The sequence below is a fragment of the Monodelphis domestica genome, chromosome 1 (genome assembly GCF_027887165.1).
Source record: "Monodelphis domestica isolate mMonDom1 chromosome 1, mMonDom1.pri, whole genome shotgun sequence".
In the NCBI taxonomy this organism is placed as follows: Eukaryota; Metazoa; Chordata; class Mammalia; order Didelphimorphia; family Didelphidae; genus Monodelphis; species Monodelphis domestica.
In genome coordinates, this window is record NC_077227.1 from 42,234,307 (window position 1) to 42,249,902 (window position 15,596).

The following is a 15,596-nucleotide window of genomic DNA, read 5'->3' on the forward strand; positions in this document are numbered from 1 at the left end:
AATAACAATAACAATAGCATACATTCTTGAGAAAGGAAATAAACATTTATTAAGTGTCTACTATGTGCCAGACACTGTGCTTTTTTTTTTTTTAATCCTTACCTTCTGTATTAGAATTAATACTGGGTATGGGTTCTAAGGCAGACTGGTAAGGACTAGGCAAAGGGGGTTAAGTGACTTGCCCAGGGTCACACAGATAGGAAGTATCTGAGGTCAGATTTGAACCCAGGGCCTCCCTTCTCTGGGCCTGGCTCTCAATCCACAGAGCCACCTAGTTGCTCCCTGTGCTAAATATTTTACAAATATTATCTTGTCATCCTCACAACAACCTTGTAGAATAGGTGCTATTATTATCTCTATTTTACAGTTGAGGAAACTGAGGTAAGCAGAGGTGAAATGACTTGACTGGGATCACACGATTAATTAGTGTCTGATGTTAGATCTGAACTCAGGTGTAAATGAATACAGTGTCTTTCTGTTTTCCTCAGAGTAGTTTGGGTTTTTCCAAACTTCAAACTCAAGTCTCTAGGAGCAAAAGCATGGCACAGTCATTCTCCCTCTCCCTCTCCCTCTCTGTCTCTCTCTCTCCCTTACCCCCGCACTTTCTCCCACCTCTCCTTTTCTCTCTGCCTCTCTCTTTTCCTCACTCCCCACCTCTCCTTTTTCTTTGTCTCTCTGTCTCTTGTCTTTGTCTCTCTCTTCCACTCTCTCCCTTTTCCTCTTTCTTTTCTCTCTGTGTCTGACTCTCTGTCTCTCTGTCTCTGTCTCCCTGCCCCCAACCCTCCTTCCTTCCTGTCTGTCTCTGTCCCTCTATCCCTCTACCTGGAATGTACTTGTGGGTGGGTACCAGACTAAAGACTTGGTGAAGGACTGAGTCAGTTCTGGGATTGTCCCACTCTACGACTCTTCTTTCTCATGGTTCCTGTAGTCCCCTATATATAGCTCCAGGCTTGGTTTGCTTTAGCTGTTGCCTTTCCTTCACTGGTCTCAGGGATGTAGAGGGGTCAGCTCCTAGGAAGGTTACTATCAGCAGTCAATGGAGTAGGTCACCCTTGCTTTGGTATGATATGGGGTGTTGGAGATGACTCAACATGACGTTCTCCATTCGCTAGCACATGCCTGAAACTCTGAGCAAAGCCTTTTATTATAGTTGGGTTAAATTTGTATGCAAACTCCCTTGGGAGTAAATGAATGAATTAAAAAGCATTTATTAAGTGTCTACTATATGCACAGCACTATGCTAAAGGCTGGGGCTATACAATTAGAAAAGCAGCACAGTCCCCACTCTCAGGGAGTTCCCATTCTAATGGGGAGACGAGACCCACAAGAGGTTTGAGCTACAAATCAGCTGGAAAAGCCCAGCGTTCTCTGGGGGCAAAGTATTAGGCAATGAATGCATCTTTCTGATTAATTTCCATGGATAAAGCCCATCTGTTTCTGATTTTGAACTCCATATTTGATGATGTCCAAGAGTCATGGAGAGAACTTCCTTTTCTGGGTTTGTTGGTAGCTATGGCTGCTGAGAAGGCAACTTTATTTTTTAATTTAAAAAAAATTATTTATTGAAAATATTTTCCCATGTTTATAGGATTCATTTTTCTTTCCCTCCCCTTTCTTCCCTCCCCCCCGCCCCCAGCCAACAAGCAATTCTATGGGGTTGTACCAATGTTATCACTTGATACCTATTCCCATATTATTCATTTTTATTTTGTTTTCATCTTGCTTTTATTTGTTTGGTAATGTCACATTTACCCCCGTGCCATGAGTTTTTGATTCTTCAGTTTCTTTTGGGATATCTTTTTCTTTTGAGCAACCTCTTCTTCTGGTTTAGGAACAATCTGCTCCTTTTCAGTAAGTATCATCTCAATATGGCAAGGGGAACTCAGGTATGGGCTGATTCGCCCCTGAGCCCTGTAAGTCCATCTTCACATTTTGGGAGCTTTGTTAACCTGGATATGCTCAATGACAAGAGAATCCACATCCAAACCCGTAAGTTCTGCATTACTCTCTGCATTTTTAAGCATTTGCACCAAGAATTCAGCACTCTTTTTGGGCCAACGACCTTGTGCCCAACCCCACTGCTTAGCCTGGGCACACCTGCCAACTCCACCATTGTACCGATGGAAAGGAACACACTGTTTCTTCAATGTGACATCTTTCAAATATTTGGTAGCTTTTCGGATATGCATGCCCTTGATAGTTTGGGCTGTTTCATGGGTGTTCTTGAAGTGGACCCAGAGATTTGAGCCCCTTGACTTGTAGGATTTAGAAAATCATTCAAGGAGAGACAATTTAAGAATTATTGGCCTACCAGAAGACCATGGCAAAAGGAAAAGCCTGGACATCATACTACAGGAAATTATCCAAGAAAACTGCCCCAATATCTTAGAACAAGAGGGAAAAGTGGAGATTGAAAGAATCCACAGATCACCTCCTGTACTTAATCCCCAACTGACAACACTCAGGAATGTTATAGCCAAATTCAAGAACTATCAGACCAAAGAAAAGATATTACAAGCTGCCAAGAAGAAGTCATTCAGATACCAAGGAACCACAGTGAGGATAACGCAGGATCTAGCTGCATCCACACTGAAAAACCGAAAGGCATGGAATATGATATTCTGGAAAGCAAGGGAACTAGGTCTACAACCAAGAATCAACTACCCAGCAAAACTGACTATATTCTTATAGGGGAAAGTATGGTCATTCAACAAAATAGAAGAATTCCAAGAATTAGTAAAGAAAAGACCAGACCTGAACAGAAAATTTGACGTCCAAGCACAGAACTCAAGAGAATCATCAAAAGGTAATTAAAAAAGAGGGAAAAAAGAAAAACAAAACAAAACAAAAAATGTTTTTAAGAGACTCAATAAGTTAAATGATATGTATCCCTATAAGAAAAGAGGTCATTGGTAACTCTTAAAAACTGTTGTTATTACCTGGGCAGCAAAAAGAATTACACCTAGAGGGAACAGGGACAAACTGTATAGGATGAAAGGACAAGACATAAATAGGTATATAGATATATGCATGCATAAATACATATACATGTGTATGCATATATATAACTAGAGCTAAAAATAGGTTAATATTAAAAGAAATGGGAAAAGAAACAAATGGGGGTAAATTTGTATGTCACAAAGAAGCTCATGGTGGGAGGGGGGAGAACATCAATACACTGGAAGGGTAAAGAGGTAGGAGATCGGAAATACTCAACTCTTACGTGCTTTGAAATTGACCCAAAGAGGGAAGAACAATCCAATCCATTGGGGCAGAGAATAGATTTGCGCCCTATAGGGGAGTAGAAGGGTAACAAATGGACTGGTGGGGAGGGAAGCAGTACAAGGGAGGGAGGGGGCGGGGGGTTAATTTTAGAAAGACTACAGGAAAAATAAGGGGGGGAACAAGAAGGGAGGTGGGTAGAAAGGGAAGTAAAATAAGGAACTAGGGGGACTGATTAAAAACAAACATTGGTGTAGAAGGAAATAGCAAAAGAAGAAAAGGCAGGAATAGAAGTAGAAATCAAAATGCTGGGTAATACACAGCTAGTAATCATAACTCTGAATGTGAATGGAATGAACTCACCCATAAAAAGCAAGCAAATAGCAGAGTGGATTAGAATCCAAAACCCCATCATATGCTGTCTACAAGAAACACACATGAGGAAGGTAGATACACATAGGGTGAAAGTAAGAGAGTGGAGCCAAATCTATTGGGCATCAACTGATAAAAAGAAGGCAGGAGTCACAATCATGATATCTGACAAAGTAAAAATAAATCTAGTTAAAAGAGATAGGGAAGGTAATTACATCCTGATAAAAGGCAGTATAGACAATGAGGAAATATCTGTACTCAACATGTATGCACCAAATGGCATAGCATCCAAATTTCTAAAGGAGAAACTAGAGGAGCTCAAGGATAAAATAGATAGAAAAACTATACTAGTGGGAGACGTGAACCTTCCTCTATCTGAACTAGATAAATCAAACCAAAAAATAAATGAGAAAGAGGTAACAGAAGTGAATGAAATCTTAGAGAAATTAGAGTTAGTAGACATGTGGAGAAAAATAAATAGGGACAAAAAGGAATATACCTTCTTTTCAGCAGCACATGGTACATTCACAAAAATTGACCATGTATTAGGGCATAAAAACATTGCAAACAAGTGCAAAAGAGCAGAAATAATAAATGCAACTTTCTCAGATCACAATGCAATAAAAATAATAATTAGTAAGGGAACATGGAGAGGTAAATCAAAAATTAATTGGAAATTAAACAATTCGATTCTTCAAAACCAGTTAGTTAAAGAACAAATCAGAGAAACTATTAATAACTTCATTGAAGAAAATGACAATGATGAGACATCCTTTCAAAACCTATGGGATGCAGCCAAAGCAGTACCCAGGGAGAAATTTATATCCTTGAGTTCATATATTAACAAATTAAGAAGGGCAGAGGTCAATGAATTGGGCATACAAATTAAAAAATTAGAAAGCGAACAAATTAAAACTCCTCAGATGAAGACTAAATTAGAGATCCTAAAACTCAAAGGAGAAATTAACAAAATTGAAAGTCAAAGAACTATTGATTTAAAAAATAAGACTAGAAGCTGGTACTTTGAAAAAACAAATAAAATAGACAAAATACTAGTCAGTCTAATTAAAAAAGGAAAGAAAAAACCAAATTGACAGTATCCAAGATAAAAAAGATCTCACCTCTAATGAAGGGGAAATTAAGGCAATCATTCCAAAAACTACTATACCCAATTATATGGCAACAAATATGTCAATCTAGATGATATGGATGAATACTTACAAAAATATAAATTGCCTAGACTTAAAAGAGGAAGAAATAAATTACCTAAACAACCCCATATCAGAAAAAGAAATTGAACAAGCCATCAAAGAACTCCCTAAGAAAAAATCCCCAGGTACAGATGAATTCACAAATGAATTCTATTAAACATTCAAAGAACAATCAATCCCAATACTATGCAAACTATTTGACAGAATAAGTCAAGAAGGAGTTCTACCAAATTCATTTTATGACACAAACATGGTACTGATCCCAAAGCCAGGCAGGTCAAAAACAGAGAAAGAAAACTATAGGCCAATCTCCCTAATGAATATAGATGCAAAAATCTTAAATAGGATACTAGCAAAAAGACTCCAGCAAGTCATTACAAGGGTAATCCACTATGACCAGGTAGGATTCATACCAGGAATACAAGGATGGTTCAATATTAGGAAAACCATCCACATAACTTACCATATTAACAAGAAAACTGAGAAAAGTCACATGATTATCTCAATAGATGCAGAAAAAGCCTTTGATAAAATACAACACCTATTTCTATTGAAATCACTAGAAAGTATAGGAATAGAAGGGCCTTTTCTAAAAATAATCAACAGTCTATATCTAAAACCATCAGCAAACATCATCTGTAATGGGGATAAACTAGAAGCCTTCCCAATAAGATCAGGAGTAAAACAAAGATGCCCATTATCACCTCTATTATTTAACATTGTACTAGAAACACTAGCAGTAGCAATTAGAGAAGAAAAAGAAATTGAAGGTATTAAAATTGGCAATGAGGAGACCAAGCTATCACTCTTTGCAGATGATATGATGGTTTACTTAAAGAATCCTAGAGAATCAACCAAAAAGTTACTCAAAATAATCAACAACTTTAGCAAAGTTGCAGGATACAAAATAAACCCGCGTAAGTCACCAGCATTTCTATATATCTCTAACCCATTTCAGCAGCAAGGAATAGAAAGAAAAATACCATTTAAAATCACCCTAGACAATATAAAATACTTAGGAATCTATCTGCAGAGACAAACACAGGAATTATATGAACACAACTACAAAACACTCTCCACACAACTAAAACTAGATCTAAACAATTGGAAAAACATTGATTTCTCATGGGTGGGATGAGCTAACATAATAAAAATGACAATCCTACCTAAATTAATTTACTTATTTAGTGCCATACCCATTGAACTACCAAAAACACTTATTTACTGAATTAGAAAAAACCATAACTAAGTTCATTTGAAAGAACAAAAGATCAAGGATATCCAGGGAAATCATGAAAAAAAAATCAAAGGAAGGTGGCCTTGCAGTCCCAGATCTCAAACTATACTATAAAGCAATGGTCATCAAAATAATTTGGTACTGGCTAAGAGACAGAAAGGAGGATCAGTGGAATAGACTTGGGGTAAATGACCTCAGCAAGACAGTCTATGACAAACCCAAAGACCCCAGCTTTTGGGACAAAAATCCACTATTTGATAAAAACTGCTGGGAAAATTGGAAGACAGTGTGGGAGAGATTAGGTTTGGATCAACACCTCGCACCCTACACCAAGATAAATCCATAATGGGTGAATGACATGAACATAAAGAAGGAAACTATAAGTAAATTAGGAGAACACAGAACAGTATACATGTCAGACCTTTGGGAAGGGAAAGATTTTAAAACCAAGCAAGACTTAGAAAGAGTCACAAAATGTAAAATAAATAATTTTGACTACATCAAATTAAAAAGGTTTTGTACATACAAAACCAATGTAACTAAAATCAGAAGGAAAGGAACAAATTGGGAAGCAATCTTCATAAAAACCTCTGACAAACATTTAATAACCCAAATTTACAGAGCTAAATCAATTGTACAAAAATCAAGACATTCTCCAATTGATAAATGGGCAAGGAACATGAACAGGCAGTTTTCAGATAAAGAAACCATAACTATTAATTAGTACATGAAAAAGTGTTCTAAATCTCTCATAATCAGAGAGATGCAAATCAAAACAACTTTGAGGTATCCCCTCACACCTAGCAGATTGGCTAACATGATAGCAAAGGAAAGTAATGAATACTGGAGGGGATGTGGCAAAGTCAGGACATTAATTCATTGCTGGTGGAGTTGTGAATTGATCCAACCATTCTGGAGGGCAATTTGGAACTATGCCCATGGTGATAAAAGACTGCCTGCCCTTTGACCCAGCCATAGCACTGCTGGGTTTGTACCCCAAAGAGATAATAAGGAAAAAGACTTGTACAATGAATATGAATATTCATAGCTGCACCTTTGTGGTGGCTAAAAATTGGAAAATGAGGGCATGCCTTTCAATTCGGGAATGGCTGAACAAATTGTGGTATATGTTGGTGATGGAATACTATTGTGCTAAAAGGAATAATAAAGTGGAGGAATTCCATGGAGACTGGAACAACCTCTAGGAAGTGATTCAGAGTGAAAGGAGCAGAACCAGGAAAACATTGTACACGGAGACCGATACAGTGTGGTACAATCAAATGTAATGGACTTCTCCATTAATGTCAATGCAATGTCCCTGAACAATCTGCAGGGATCTAAAAAACACTATCCACAAGCAGAGGATAAACTATGGGAGTAAAAACACTGAGGAAAAGCAACTGCTTGACTACAGGGGTTGAGGGAATATGATTGAGGAGAGATTCTAAATGAACACTCTAATGCAAATACAACAACATGGAAATGGGTTCAGACAAGGACACATGCGATACCCAGTGGAATAGCACGTAGGCTATGGGAGGGGTGATGGGGGGCGGAGGAAAAGAAAATGATCTTTGTTTCCAATGAATAATGTTTGAAAATGACAAAATAAAATCATGTTTAAAAGGAAAAAAAAAAGAAAGAAATCTCACATCACTTCATAAACCTTATATCTGGCTACAATCTATTCTTAATTAGGCTAATTAACAAATAGTTCATTACATTGGGAAGGTTGACATATAAGCATTAAAGTAGTCATTTCAATGATCAGAGTTCTCATGACTTTCCACTTGTTCATCTTTACAATATTGTTATTATTGTACAAACTGTCCATCTGTCTCTGCTTACTTCATTCTGGATCAGTCTTCCCAGATTTCTTTGAAACATTTCCTTTGAGATAAAAAAAGATATTTTCTTTTATTAGTTACATGAAATAATTTTCCCTGTAAATTTCCTGAAATTATAAGATCCAAATTGCTTCCTTCCATCCCTATCCTCTCCCTTCCCAGAGATGATAAGCAATTTGATCTGGGTTATATACATGTATTATCATGCAAAACCCATTTCAATATTGCTAATCATTGTAAGAAAATACTCACATTAAATCAAACCCCCAAATAAACTAAAGTGAAAAATCATCTGCTTTAATCTGCATCTGCCTCCAGCGGTTCTTTCTCTGGAGGTGGGTGGCATTCTTTGTCATAAATCCTTCAAAATTGTCCAGGATCATTGCATTGCTGAGAGAATCCTTTCAGAATTTCTTATGAGACAGTTGTCTTTCCCATAGTTTGCTCAGCCATTCCCTGATTGACTTGGAGCCCCTTAGTTTTTATTCTTTGCCACCACAAAAGAAGCTGCTAGCAATATTTTTGTACATATGGGTCCTTCTCATCTTTCTTTGATCTTCTTGGAGTATAAGTCTAGTAGTTGGTATTGTTGATTCAGTTTTGTTACCATTTGGGCATAGTTTTTTTTCAACTCTTTCTCTCTTAGTAATGACTCTAAGACAGAAGGAAAAGGGCTAGGAAAATGTGGTCAAGTGACTTGCCCAGGATCACACAACTAGGAAGTGCTCAAGACCATATTTGAACCCAGGTCTTCCCTACTCCAGACTCTGGGCTCTATCCACGAAACCACCTAACTCTCGGCTTTGAGAATTGCTCTCCAGAATAACTAGGATGCTTCCCAGCTCTGCCAACTAAGCACTGTGTGAAGACTGGATTTAGCTCTCCCCTGATTATAACAATGAAGATACTTAGCTCTTCCTTTATTGTGAAGATAAAACTGTAATCTCCTGATTGTAACAATGAAGGTACTTAGCTCTTCCTTTATAGTGAAGCTAGAATTGTAATCTACAATCTATTTTTAGATTTTAATCAACAAAAAGGTGTTAACTCAGTATTTGAAGTACATCTAACCATTTTAACTACAAAAAGGTGTTAAGTAACTACAAAAGGTGAACTAACCAAAAAAGGTGTTAAGTAACTACATAAGTAACCTAACCAAAGAAGGTGAGAACTAAAGAGTGGGCAGTCCTGGAGAAAAGCATCTGCTGTGATTGGTAGATGTGAAAATTTAGGGGAGGTGACATAAGAGAAAAAGATCTTTAAGGGGACCAAAAGGGCAGAAGGTTCATTCGAGATATGTTCGATTGGATATTTGATTTGAGTTGGAGAAGGATCTCTGACTCAGAGTTGGACTCGAAGGAGAGACTGGAAGACAGACACTTGAGGAGTGACCAGAAGACAGACACCCAGACTTCTTTCCATTTAGACTGTCACCGTTGGTGAGTGAAAGGCTGACTTAAGTGATCCTGCTTTTCTCTTCCCCTGGCTGGGGCTTAGAAATTCTAACTGATATAAGAAGAAGCCAGAGTTTTCTCTTTCTCTCTAATTCCTTAATATCTTCCTTCTGTTGTAAATATTATAAATAAACTACCATAAATTCCATTTACTTTAGTAATTCATTTTGGGATTTAGAAATTAAACCCATGGTGACCACCTATAATAATATATTTCAGTCTCAACCACAAAATTAATTTTAACAACTGACATTCTTATTTTCCTATAGCACCTCTAGACTTTATGATTTTCATTTTTTGGTCAGCTTTGCCAGTCTGATGGATATGAGCTGGAACCTCAGCATTACTTTAATTTGTATTTCTTTAGTTATTATTGATTTGAAGCATTTTTTTCCCATGGAAAAGCACATATTTTCCACACCAATATTCTCTCCATGCCACTCCCAATCACTGAGTGTCACATATTTTAGAAGAATCAAAATTGTAAAAAGGGGCAATGGAAAGCCACATGATGGGCTTCTCTATAGTGCCAACAGGCACTCGGGTATAAACCACAAGAGTTCATCAAAGATATCACTTCTTAGCCTTTTGGCTAAGATCAAGTATAAGAATTCATCAAAGACATGTATGCCTGGGAAAAAAAGATGTGGGCCAATTATAGAGTTAGAGTGGGAGAGCAGAAGAGCTGTCATTTACACTTCTCTTTAAAATTGGGGTACCTAGGTGACATAGTGGCTAGAGTGCCAAGTCTAGAGTCAGGAAGACTCATCTTCATGAATTCAAATCTAGCTTCAGATGCTTATTTGGTGTGTGACCCTGGGCAAGTCACTAAGCCATGTTTATCTCAGTTTCCTCATTTATAAAATACATTAGAGAAGGAAATGGCAAATTGCTCCAGTATCTTTGCCAAGAAAATCCTTAATGGGGTCACACAGAATCAGACACAACTGAAAAACAACAGAACAACAATAAAAACTGAAAATTTGCTGAGCAATCTTCACATACTATTTCACTTGAGCCTAACAATGATTCTAATTACTATCTCCATTTTACAGATTAGAAAACTGAGGTTTAGTTATGTGGAAGAGGCATGAAGGAAGAGAGAATTTCATGCATGTAAGACAAAGTAAAGGACCTCAGCTGTCAATCAAAAAAGAACATTCCAAATAGAATGTTCCCAGGAAGGACAGTTGGAGAGTCAAGCCAGGCTGAAGAGGGTTCTAAGAAGCTGGGAACAGGTCCCTTGTTAGCTTCTGTCCTAGGCTGAAGGACCCTTGGGGGGACTTCTGGAGCTAGGCTGAGAAGAAATTAACTTTTGTTGGTGGTTTAGTGTGGTGAAGAAGATATTTATGTCTCTGAGATTTGAGTTTGAAGGAAGAAGAAAGAAGATTAAAGAGTTGTCCTCCCATCTCCCTGACAGATTTTTGTGTCACAGTTGTGACAGGACTGACTTCCCAAAATTCTCTCTTACATAGTTAGTGGTATGATGATCCTATACCTAATGTATGTCACAAGCAGTATACAAACCAATATTTCTCAACTCCAGCACTAGCATTGTATCTACTCTACCCCTTGGTGCTATTCTGATATCCAGGAAAGTAAGCTTTCAGTGTATCACGTAAATTAAAAAAAATGTATGATTTACAGAAAGACGTGAACAAGAACCACTCAGGATAAGAAGACACAGTGTTATAAATTTAGTGCTTAGAGGGGCTTAAAGGATATCTATTCCAGCACTTTAATTCTACAGTTGAGTAACAAAAACCCAGAAAGGTTAAGTTATTTTCCCAGGGCCAAACAGCTAGCATCTGAGATGAGATTTGAAATCTAGATTTCAAGACTGACCGATCTTTCTACTGTGATAGAGACATGATCTCTATTTCACTACCTAAAAGTCCAACATTCTGAACAGTGAGCTACAGGATAGTTTCAATATTTATGAGCAGATCTCCAGTGAGATCTTGGATCCATTTTTTTTAAACCCTTACCTTCCATCTTAGAATCAATACTGTGTATTGTTTCCAAGGCAGAATAAAGGTAAGGTCTAGACAATGGGGGTCAAGTGACCTGCCCATTGTCACACAGCTGGGAAGTATCTGAGGTCAGATTTGAACACAGGACCTCTCATCTCTAGGCCTGGCTCTCAATCCACTGAGATACTCATCTGCCCCTGAGATCTTGGACCTATTGAAGCACTAAAGTGATCCTCTAATCGACATAAGAGTCTTATATTCTCTGTCCTTGGAGCTTATGCCAGCAAAAACTTTTGACCAAGCTGGAAACTCTTCCAGTGTAGACCAACTGATGGGCTTCCTGTTGATCAACTCATCTCCAGCTTAGCTAAGGGCACAGAAGCTCATCTTCCATTGGTTGGACACCAAAGTGATGAGTTTTTCAGCCAAAGTAAGTCATGAAGACCACAGGGATGGCAGTTTGCCTTACTGGAGAGTAAGGATTCCAGATCTTTGCAATCCAATGGAATCTATATCTTTTGTGGGGATGGATATTCAGGTCTGAGGTCACATCTTCAATGTTTCAAACGACTTGTTTTTAAGAAAGAGAATGGCAAAAGATTTAACTTCTTGCCTTTTTTAGAATTTAGAAGCAGGAACACAATACTTTATTTACAGAATATAAGTTTTTCAAATTCAACATTGCTTGGATATGATCTGATCAGGAAAGCCTTCCCTAAAATTATTAAAGCACTTTTAGGCCCTCCAGACAGCTCATTAATTCTTTGGAATTGACCCAAAGTCAGCTCCAACCTCAGAGCAGCAGGGAGGAAGAGCCTGGGCTTTGGCAGAGAAGGGTGGGCTGAGTTTTTATAGTTGTGGAGTAAAAGGTCAAAGGGAGAGCTTGAATTGGGCTCCCTCCATCCCAGGCTTCCTGGGATTTGGGAAATGCTGGGACACTCCCTTAGAAAACTTCTCATTTGTCTGAAGCATCTGATGAATCTGTCACTCTCTATCTTCTTGCTCCCATAAAGTTTCAAACAAGCATCTGGGTTGCCTCCAGCTCTGAGCATTTTGGAGGATTTTTCCCATCACTGAATATACATCAGTTCTGGGGACTCTTAGGAAGGTCAAGATTATATTCTAAACTCAGAGAAAGGGAGAAAGGGAGGAGAGGTAGTAAATTCTCCCGACTCCTCCAGCACATTCATGGCCAAATGTAGAGTCTGGGAGAGGCCCTTTACCAAGGCAGATGGAGCTTATGGTGGCCCAGGGATCAGAGACCAGGCATGAATGAACTCTTTAGAAGAACCTGAAGTAGAGTGAATAACACAGATTTGTAAATATCAGCTTATATCTATATTGTATTAAAATGCTGTGAGTTCAGGGAAGGCAAGTGACTTCATCATCATCATCATCACCACCATCATCATCATCACCACCATCATCATCATCACCACCATCATCATCATCACCACCATCATCATCATCACCACCATCATCATCATCATCACCATCTTCTTCTTCTTCTTCTTCTTCTTCTTCTTCTTCTTCTTCTTCTTCTTCTTCTTCTTCTTCTTCTTCTTCTTCTTCTTCTTCTTCTTCTTCTTCTTCTTCTTCTTCTTCTTCTTCTTCTTCTTCTTCTTCTTCTTCTTCTTCTTCTCCCCCCCCTCCTCCTCAACAAGGATGCTCTCTATTATCAATCAACTAGTAGAATTTGATTTGATTTTCAAAAAGGAGGATTGACTGAGAAAGTATCAGCAGAACAGCAGTTTCAAAATGGTCTGGATTTTTTCCCTGAATACTGTACAAGGTCCCTAGGGAGACTGAGTTCAAACTTAAAGGATAATGGCAGTGAGGGTCAAAGTATATGGAACTCATGGCTAAGGCATACTGTCTGACTTCTGGTACTAGTTCTTTTTTCATTTTGAGAAACTCCTCATGAAGTTCCTCTTAAGCTAGCTCTCTGCTGGGCTCTGAGGATATTTGCCTTTCTTGAGTTTATGGCCAGAGCTCTCCATCAGGAGGAGATTACAATCCCAGAAGCCACCACTACCAGTCTGTCCCAGAGTCTTTGCTACCAGTCTCTAATGCCCTTTATCCATCTCTGATCACCTGAGTACTCACTCCTCTCTCATAATACTTAGTGACTTAATAAGATCAAGAAAGGTAAGCCCAGAAGAAACAAAGGCTCCAATGTGTTCATGGATATATGAGGACTAGGTAGGGAAAACCTAGGTTACTTAGAAGCTCAGGTTAGTTCTGCCTTACTTGCCACCAGGAAAGAAAAGAAAGGAAAGGGCTCAGAGTGAGGGTAGATCATTACTTTTAGCTGTGAATTTGGTTCTAGCTCATCCTTTCCTGAGTCATCAGTACTTCTAGCTCCTTAGTCAATGATTAGATTTTTTGCCATCACATAGTCCCACTCTCTCAGTCATGTATGGCTAGAAATAGGCTCTTCTAACTTTTCACACAGTTACTAATATCTTGGACAGGAAACATGCAGAAAAATATGTAAGAATTTCTTAAAGTCTTGGATCTTATTGTCCATTTGTCTCATTATATATTCTCCATACATATGGTCACATGTGTATACATACATATATAGAAGACACATTATTTAGGAATATAAGCACACATGTACATCCAGGCACATAACATACAATACACACATGTATATACATATGTGTGCGACTAGAGACACACACATATATACTCTGCTTCTTTCTATCTGTCTTTGTCTCTCTATCTCCCTATCTCTCCTTTTCTGTCTGTCTCTCCTTGTCTCCCTCTCATAGAATTTCCCAGAGACTATAAAGTGGTTTCCATGGCAGCATTTGCGAGTGTTGCAAAATTCTAACCCAGAGTTCAACAATTTAATGATGTCTTTAAACCTGGATTTCAAGGGCTATTTTTGGAGGCTTTTGGGAAAGAGAAGGCAAGTCTTGCTTGTTCTTGCCACATGGGAGGAAGTGCCATGGGCTTGGTCCCATGCTTGCCTGATCTCTGAGCCCAGCTCCCTTGACCCCTTTCTCTGTGACTCTGCTAGATCCTACTGTGGACAGTGGGAACAGGAAATGGATTTTTGTGCAGGTAAAGATTTAGGAAGAGATTTTTTTTACTGGAGAGAAACAGGAGACACCCCCACTTCATGTGACTGAGGTGGTGCAGGAGAGAGCAGATGCTGAAATCAACTGGAAGGGCTAAAAGGGAGATATGTATATACTGCTATCAATTCCCAAATCAAATGCCAAATTCCATAAACAGTGAAAGCTGTCAGCATATAGAGAATAATGTAGAAAAATATGCCTGAAGGCCTAACTCTTGAGGCAAAGTAGGACTAACCTTCTGAGGGGATGGTCCCTGATGCTTGTGGGATGCCAGCCCTTCAATCTACTGAAAGCAGTAGCCAACAATGCAAATCTTCACAGGTGGGACACATGAAATAAATGGTAGCTCAAAGAAGAGAATGATCTCACTTAGGAGAGGTCCACCTTCAATAGTTTCTAAAGCCACAAACCCTGGAGATCAAGAGACATCCTGCAGTTGGTTTCCTGTACATGTCTATGGTTTCAAGGGTTCAAGGTTCTGATATTCAAAAATTCTCTCTCCCTCATTTTCTCCTTCCTTCTTTTTCTCTCTCCCCTTTTCTTTCCTCTCCTCCTCTCTCTTACACACATACTTTCTTCTTCTTCTTCTTCTTCTTCTTCTTCTTCTTCTTCTTCTTCTTCTTCTTCTTCTTCTTCTTCTTCTTCTTCTTCTTCTTCTTCTTCTTCTTCTTCTTCTTCTTCTTCTTCTTCTTCTTCTTCTTCTTCTTCTTCTTCTTCTTCTTCTTCTTCTTCTTCTTCTTCTTCTTCTTCTTCTTCTTCCTCCTTCTCTCTCTGTCTCTGTCTGTCTGTCTGTCTGTCTGACTCTCTCTCTCTCCATGTCTACTTCTATCTCCTTTTTTGAGGTTATCTTGTGAAATCTTCCTACAACCAAATAAGCTAAGTTTCTCTCACTGGTACTAAGTGTCATCATGCCCATCATTTTCTCTTCTAATCAGGGTGGATTTCCCTCTATGTATGTAGGTGATAGTGCAGAACTATCTTTCTCTCTCCTCACCCAAATTGGAGTGGGTGTTACAAAAATAAACCACAGAGTAATGGGGAGAGAGAGTTAGATCTAACACTCAGGAAAATCAGGAAAGGCCTCAGAGAGGAGGAGGTATCTGAGTTGATTCCTGATTCTTGAATGGAGCTAGAGATTCCAAGGTCTTCAGAGATAAGGAAGAAGAACATTCTAGGTATAGAGTTCAGCTT

The 15,596-nt window shown here is 38.5% G+C and overlaps 1 pseudogene; it reads right to left on the reverse strand.

The window, feature by feature from the left end:
* Positions 1 to 1,739: 1,739 nt before the first annotated feature.
* Positions 1,740 to 2,257, reverse strand: LOC100014417 (60S ribosomal protein L17-like; annotated as a pseudogene).
* Positions 2,258 to 15,596: the final 13,339 nt, after the last annotated feature.